Below are 8000 nucleotides of genomic sequence, written 5' to 3'. Positions count from 1 at the left end.
GATGATTTACTGAACTTTGATTGAACATTTATTAAACCGTATTATAACCAAGCACTTGGCAATTTATGACTCCACTTCTCAGGAACTGTGCCAGGGAGCCTGATTATCAAAATTCCCTATATTACCTGTTCAGAAAGACAAACACAAGGTTGTCCAACATGAACTGTATCTCTAGGAATCTCCCTCTAACCATGGAGAGCCATGAAGAATGATACCATCTTATCTGTAGGAAAAAAGAGGGAACTGGCATTATGTAAAGTACAATTAGCCAGATTCTTGAAGATAAACATTGCATATTTTCTTCATATGTGGAAATTTAAGTAAATTATAAAAGCTTTCCAAAAAAGGTGATGTAGTACATTTTTCCTTCTTGTTACCATAGAAGAGAGAAGAAAAAGGAAAAGACTAATGATGGAGAGACTAGTTCTTATTTTTTTAAATTTGGTTTAAAATAGAATTTTCTTTTTATATAATATATCTTGATCATGTTGATTATGGTTCACTCTTCTTCTACATCTCCCAGGTCATCCCCACCTATCCTCCCATTCAGATCCCCATTTTTGTCTTCCACTAAAAAGCAGTCTTCTAAGTGATAATAATAAAATAAAATATAATGAGATAAAACAAAGCTAACACATCAGAATAGTACAAAATAAAAAAAGAAAGAAAATAATCTAAGAAAAGTCACAAGAAAAAAAAAGAAAAGTCACAAGATACCGATATGAATTCAGAGACCCACCCATTCACATACTCAGAAATCTTACAAAAACACTTAGGAAAACATAAGGGTATATAGGGTAAAAAGGGAGAAACATATAAATAAAATTAAATTTAAATTAATTTAAAAAAGTACCTGGCACAACATTATGAGATGAAGAACCTCCAAAGATGCCATTGAATCTGTTTTCTGTTGTCGATTTACTGCTGGGCATGTAGTCTACCCTTATGAGTAATTTGTTTCCTGGTGAGGTAACCCTGGAGGAAACATTTTTCATTTGCAAGTGGTTATTAATTGGAGATTACTTCTGAGTTATAGATGAGAGCACATGTCCACTTTTTCCTTTCAGCTGTTGGACCCCATTTGGTAGAAACCCATGAAAGGCCTTGTGCATGTTATGTGGCTTCACATGTGTGTCCATCCTACTGATTTAGAGGGTGTTCCCTTAGTGTGCTCCATCCCCTCTATTTCTTACAGTATTTCTGCCTTCTCTTCTTCAGGCTTCCTTGAGCCCTGAGAGGAGGGATTTGATGGAGACATTCTGTTTAGGGCTGCGTGCTTCAAGATCCCCCACTCCCTGCATATTGTTTGGCTGTATGCTTCTGTATTGCTTCCCATCTGCTGCAGGAGGAAACTTCTCTGATGAAGGCTGAGTAAAAAACTGATCTATGAGGTTAGTAGAGTGTCACGAGGAGTCATTTTATTGATATGCACCTGTAGCAGAACAGTAGCACTTCCGTTTTCCCCTGGGTTCTTGAGCTATCTAAGAGAGACTGGTTTTCAAAAAGAGACAGAGGTAGAGCTTCTAGAATTAAAAAAAATATATATCTTGATCACTGCAAAGTATGCAGATATAGCATGGCAATGTAGAGACAAGAATGAAATTATCTGAAACACCAACCCCACCCCACTCTAATGAAGAGAGCAGGTATTTCAAACCACTTAGGCCTAGGGGAGAACAGGTAGTTCTGGACACAACAGGCTATTTATAATAGCTATAGAAAAACAAACAATAAACAAAACAAAACAAAAATGTTTCTAAACTTTAAATACAGGGCAAGGTTTTGTTGACTAGACGAAGGTACAAGAAGAGAGATTTGTCCATGAATGGAGGGCTAGAAAGATGACTCGGCAAGTAAATGTGCCTCTTTTTTAATTTTATTTTTTTCATGTAATGAGTTTTTGATGCTTTAATGGAGCAGTATGAAGGAAGCCACCAAAGACAGCCCTTGCAGTCTAATGTCTTGAAGTTCACACCCTTTCACCTTGAATATGTTGAAGAAGAAAGAGCAGAAAAGAAAATCACTTCCACCTGGACCACTGCTTTTCTTTATCTGATAAAGGCACATATATCACCCCCATCAGAGGCTTCATTTTGACACTGCCATCTTGTAGTTTGTCACACTGCCCCAACATTTGGTTTCCTCCTGCAGAACGGACTGGCAGTATCAATCTTCCGCCAGGCTTTAACTGGTCTATTAGTGCCTGGGGAACAACTGGCGCTGCAGCTCCTACATGAATAGTTTCGTAGGGGGCTTCTTCAGCATATTCCATTCTTCCATCAACCACAACCAGCCGGATTCGCCCCGAGGTCAGAAGCATCGAATCGTCCTATTTGACATTATTTATTGAGTCATCTACTAGTTCTTTAATGTGATCAGTTCCTATAACTTTTCCATTTTGTCCAACCATCCATGCAAAACACACGGTGAGGATTCTGCTTCCGGATCCTATGTTGAGGGCTTTAGCACCTTCGTGCAACTGGTCAAAGTCCTAGTGCATATATGATCGCATGTGAGGAGCGCTAATTGTAGCTTGGAAACCCGCTTCTGCCTCTGAAGCAATCTTCACTGAGCGGTGGTAACAAATGCTTTGGGGTTTAGAAGCTCCCCAGGATCTTCTCTCTGACTGTCACAGTGCCTCAAAAGAAGACATGGCAGCTGTCCCACAGAAACCTGAGGCACTTCTAAGCCTCAAAGGCGCCCACTGCCAAGGCTAAGCAGCTCAGCAAAATCTGCTTCAGGACAAGGAGTTCAATACAGAACTTTCTAAAGACAAAGGAAAGCCAAAACATCGGGACCAGTAAACTTACTTATTCCCTGTAAATACTGATTTGAAAAATCAATGCTAATATGCAAATTCAAAATAAGGATCCTCAAACTTAGCACTCAACTAAAACTCTTAATTTTTCTATGAAGTTTTGGTTTTCCTTAAAAAAAAATCCCCAAACTTCTTCATTCACAAAATATATTTGTAATAAATATTTTAATTTTATAATTAATTTAATTTTACATATCAGCTATGGATTCCCCTGGCCTCCCTCCTTCCAACCCCTAGCTTTCTCCCCTCCCCAATCCATCCCCCATTCCCACCTCTTCCAAGGCAAGGTCTCCCCTGGGGAGTCAGCCCAGTCTGGTAGATTCAGTTGAGGCAGGTCCAATCCCTTCCTCCCTGCACCAAGGCTGAGCAAAGTATCTCAGCATAGGTTCCAAAAAGGCAGCTCATGCACCAAGGACATGTCCCGGTCCCAGAAAATATCATCCTGAGTGAGGTAACCTAGACTCAGAAAGACAAACATGGTATGTACTCACTTGTAAGTGGATACTAGATGTAAAGCAAAGAATAACCAGACTGCAACTTACAACACCAGGGAAGCTACCCAGTAAAGAGGACCCTAAGAAAGACACAGGGATCGTCCAACAACAGAAATGGATGAGATCTACATGAGCAAACTGGGGTGGGGGGGAGGTGAGAGAGGTTGATGGAGAGCAAGGGTCAGGGGAAAGCAAGCTTAGGGGAGCGGGAGGTCCCAGCTGGATCAAGAACAGATTGGGAGAACAAGGAAAGACATACCATGATAGATGAAGACCCCAATGGGAATAGGAAAAAGCAGAGTGCTAGAGAGGTCCCCAGAAATCCACAAAGCTACCTCCACTATAGACTACTGGCAATGGTTGAGAGAGTGCCTGAGCTGACCTACTCTGGTGATCAGATGGCAAAACACCCTAACTGTCATGACAGAACTCTCATCCAGTGACTGATGGAAGCAGATGCAGAGATCCATGGCCAAACCCCAGGTGGAGCTCCAGAAGTCCAATCGGTGAGAGAGAGGAGGGATTATATGAGCAAGAGATATTGAGACCATGATTGGAAAAAAAGCACAGGGACAAATAGCCAAACTAGTGGAAACTGTTTGAACTGTGAACCAATAGCTGAGGAGCCCCGATGGAACTAGACCAGGCCCTCTGGATAAGCAAGATAATTGATTAGCTCGAACTGTAAATGTGCCTCTTGAGAAAGCATGGTAACCTAATTTCCACTCCCAAGATCCATGTAATTATGGGTATCTCAGCACTCCTACAGAGAGTTGGGGAGGAAGAGAACAGAGAACCACCGGGAAGCTTGCATTATGCAATATGCTCCCATTTGCTAGAAATAATTGAGATCCTGACCTTTAATATTATTATTACTAATTTTAATATTTTCATTTTATTTTATTTTAAATATTTTAACTTCTGTGATGTGTAGGTCTTACACATGCCTGTATATACATGAATCGTTTAGAATACTCTAATAAGTCTTTTTTTTTAAAGATTTATTTATTTATTTTTATGTATACAATGTTCTGTCTGCCTGTATGCCTGCGCACCAGATCTCATTACAGATGATTGTGAGTCACCATGTGGTTGCTGGGAATTGAACTCAGGACCTCTGGAAGAATAGTCAGTGCTCTTAACCTCTGAGCCATCTCTCCAGCCCTCTAATAAGTCTTTTAGTCATGAGAAAGTTTAAATAAATCAGCACTACTAAGAAAGAATATCAAAATCAGGATCATTCAGAGCAAGTATATGTGGCTAAAATTTTCTTCAATTTCTGCACTCTATATATTGTCTATTAAATATAAGATAAATATGATTTTAATAGAAAATAAGTAAACACATTTGACATAATTTAGAGACATTCTAATTAATTGTTGTTGGGTGAATAGTGGAGGCATTGTACCATTAATGAATGCTTGAAAACAACAAGTGTTGAATATGGTGCTTGAAGATGATACAGTAAGCATTCAGAAAGTTCTTATCATTATATTTTGGTTCACTTCAGTGTTGTATGCAAAGGTGGGGTTGTTTCATAATTAAGTGAAGTAACTAGAAAATTGCCATACATCATAAAGCAGAATAATTCCAGGATGTAAGTAATGTTAGATTGGCAAGGTAGAAAAATCAATGTCTCATTTTCTGTTGTCAGGTTTATATACAAAGATTACCTCAGCTTTAGATGATGATTTATTAAACTAGTATAGCTTCTCTGAAATTTACGAGTAGAAGGGGAAAATGTCTGATCTGTCTGGGTTATGTCCTTCTTTCCCTTATCAAGAGCACATCTTGACAGTTTTCTACCTTTTGGTGGAATATAGACATAAATAGTTATTGAAAAACATTAAACCACAAAGTAAGCATGTTTTCTTTTCATCTCTTTATTCATTTCCAAAATAAGATTGTAGTCATGCTGTTAATACGAACTGTGTTAGCACATGGTGCTGAAATGATTGTAGCCATTTGTCTTCCAACAAAGGTTCCTGGGGTGTTCCACTTGTGATGATTTATTTGTATTCATTTAAAAAATGACAGAAACTTGAATTTGATGAAAGAATAAAGGCCCCCAGCTATGAATTATTGTGGAAATGCTGTCCAATTACTGAACATCTCATTCACATCATTTCTGAGAGGAAATTCTTCCTTCAAATGGCTATTTGATGAAAGAAACTATTTATTTTAGGAGGAGATAGGAGAACTTGAATAGAATAAGCAGGTTATTATATCTACATATATCTAGTTCTTCCTTTCTCCTTTTTTACTCCCATTTTCACACCTCCAATCCCTTCTCTACCTACCTTTTCTTTTTTCATATCTTTTTTTCCTTCCTCCCACACTCTATTACCTTTGGCCCTTTTGTGCATAGATGTACTTATACAATGTAGTAAGAATATTTAATTGTATGTTCTATATTTATTTTTTTGTTGCTATTGAATTATTTGCCAGGATTCAGATAGCATATATAGAAACTTGGCATTTTGATGGTGAGAAACACACCAAGATGTAAATAGAAGGTGTGTTCTTTGGAGCCACAGGAGGGTAGCCCCGGTTTGCAAGAGACCACCACTCTTCAGAGAGCTAGATGTCTTTGTCAGGGAGTGTGAACTCGTATAATGAACTCCCAGTTAATAAACAATGCATGGAGGACTAGAATTTTCATTCTCTCTCTCTCTCTCTCTCTCTCTCTCTCTCTCTCTCTCTCTCTCTCTCTCTGTGTGTGTGTGTGTGTGTGTGTGTGTGTGTGAGAGAGAGAGAGAGAGAGAGAGAGAGAGAGAGAGAGAGAGAGAGAGAGAGACTGAGAGAGTGGGTGTGCATGTATACTGAGGACACTAGGACACTAAAGTTCTCCAAATATGTGTGGCACTCTAGTTAGTTTCTCAGAATATTTTTCAGAGAGTATTAAGCATTACTTTTCATGCAGTTCAGAAAACTTAAAGATTATGAACATATATTCCTGTTACTCATAGAACTGTCTTTTTTCATTTTTCTGTTTTTATTTAAAAGATTTTTTTTTTGTCATTTTACATACCAACCACAGTTCCCTCTCCCTTCCTTCCTCCCACTTTCCTCCACTGCATCCCCCATCCACTCCTCAGAGAGGGTTAGGCCTCCAATGGGGAGTCAACAAAGTTTGGCATATTAAGTTAAGGCAGGACCAAGCCCCTCCCCCATGTATCTAGGCTGAGTAAGGTATCCCTCTATAGGGAATGGCCTTCAAAAAGCCAGTTCATGCACCAGGGATGCCAGTGGTCCACAAACAGCCCAAGCTATACAACTGTCACCCACATTCATAGGGCCTAGTTCAGTTCAGTCCCATGCAGGTTCCCCAGCTGTCAGTCCAGAATCCTTGAGCACCCACTAACTCAGGTAAACTGTCTCTGTGGGCTTCCCCATCATGATGACGCCTTTGATCATATAACCCCTCCTCCATCTCTTCGACTATACTCCAGGAGCTCAACCTAATGAATCAATGGAATAGACTCGAAGACCCTGACATTAATCCACACACCAATGAACATCTGATTTATGACAAGCCGAAACTATACAATGGAAAAAAAGAAAGCATCTCAGCAAATGGTGCTGGCATAACTTGAAGGCAGCATGTAGAAGAATACAAATAGATCCACATCTATCACCCTGCACAAAATTCAAGTCCAAGTGGATCAAAGACCTCAACATAATCCAGTTACTCTGAACCTGCTAGAAGACAAAGTGGGAATTATAATTAAGTCTTCCATGTTGATGTGGGAAGAATGGAGTCTTTGAGAATGTTCCAGTGTTTTATTCTTATCTCAAGTGAGTGTAACTGTAGGTGGATAGGTCCAGACAATTCAATGCCCACCATAGCAAACCTGGCCTTTTGTTATTAATTTGAAGAATGAAATTCATGGACAAAGGGAGACGGAGTTTGAAAATCTCTTTTAGAGTTTGTAGGATTATAAATGAAAGATTCAAAGAAATAGAAGAAACCTTTATAGTGGAACTTTGATAAAGGACTTATTCCAGGTTCTTTTGATGGGCCTTGTGATAAAACTAAGACGAGGCCCAGGGGAGACGAGCTGGTCATCCAGTTTGGCACAAGGGATCCAATGCCCTTCAGTGTTGTCATGTCCTTTCCCCTTTGTGGTTTAGACCCTTTGTCAGAAGGGAGACACGAAACAAAACCAGGAAAGCAGAACAGCCCTTGAGCATCTTGGGCCTCCAGAAAGGACCGAAATGCACACAGCACCAATGACATTTCTATGTAGTCAGAGACAAAATTCAATATTGCTTATTTTCTAGGTCCCTTACCCTACAAGGGCCTGCCAAGCTTCTATCTCCTGAAAGAGCAGCAAGTGTTCCTAACTCCTGAAACAGTCCTCCAGCCCCACAGTCTTCATTCTTTTTATTAATACTTATTTTTTTAATGTAGAAAATTTCTCTTTTAATTTTGAGATTATATCACCTATCAAAAATTTAAGACCAATTATTTTGAAATTGTACTTGCTAACATATGTTTAATAATAAAAGTTTTAATTTAATCTTATAAAAATTTGCTTATACCTACCCAAGGTAAAAAATAAGTTGATTATGCTTATAAAAATGAATATGAAATCTTAACTATCAATGGCTTTATATTTATTATTTTTAACACTATAAATTTGATATTACATCTTTTATCAACATAAAATCAGTCCTGATTTTTC

The 8000-nt window shown here is 38.8% G+C and overlaps 1 pseudogene; it reads right to left on the bottom strand.

The window, feature by feature from the left end:
- Positions 1-2020: 2020 nt before the first annotated feature.
- On the bottom strand, positions 2021-6745 carry LOC102924551 (protein-L-isoaspartate(D-aspartate) O-methyltransferase pseudogene; annotated as a pseudogene).
- Between the last annotated feature and the right edge of the window lie 1255 nt (positions 6746-8000).

This window comes from Peromyscus maniculatus, chromosome 4 (assembly GCF_049852395.1).
Source record: "Peromyscus maniculatus bairdii isolate BWxNUB_F1_BW_parent chromosome 4, HU_Pman_BW_mat_3.1, whole genome shotgun sequence".
Lineage (NCBI taxonomy): Eukaryota > Metazoa > Chordata > Mammalia > Rodentia > Cricetidae > Peromyscus > Peromyscus maniculatus.
This window is presented reverse-complemented; position numbering and strand designations above follow the sequence as displayed.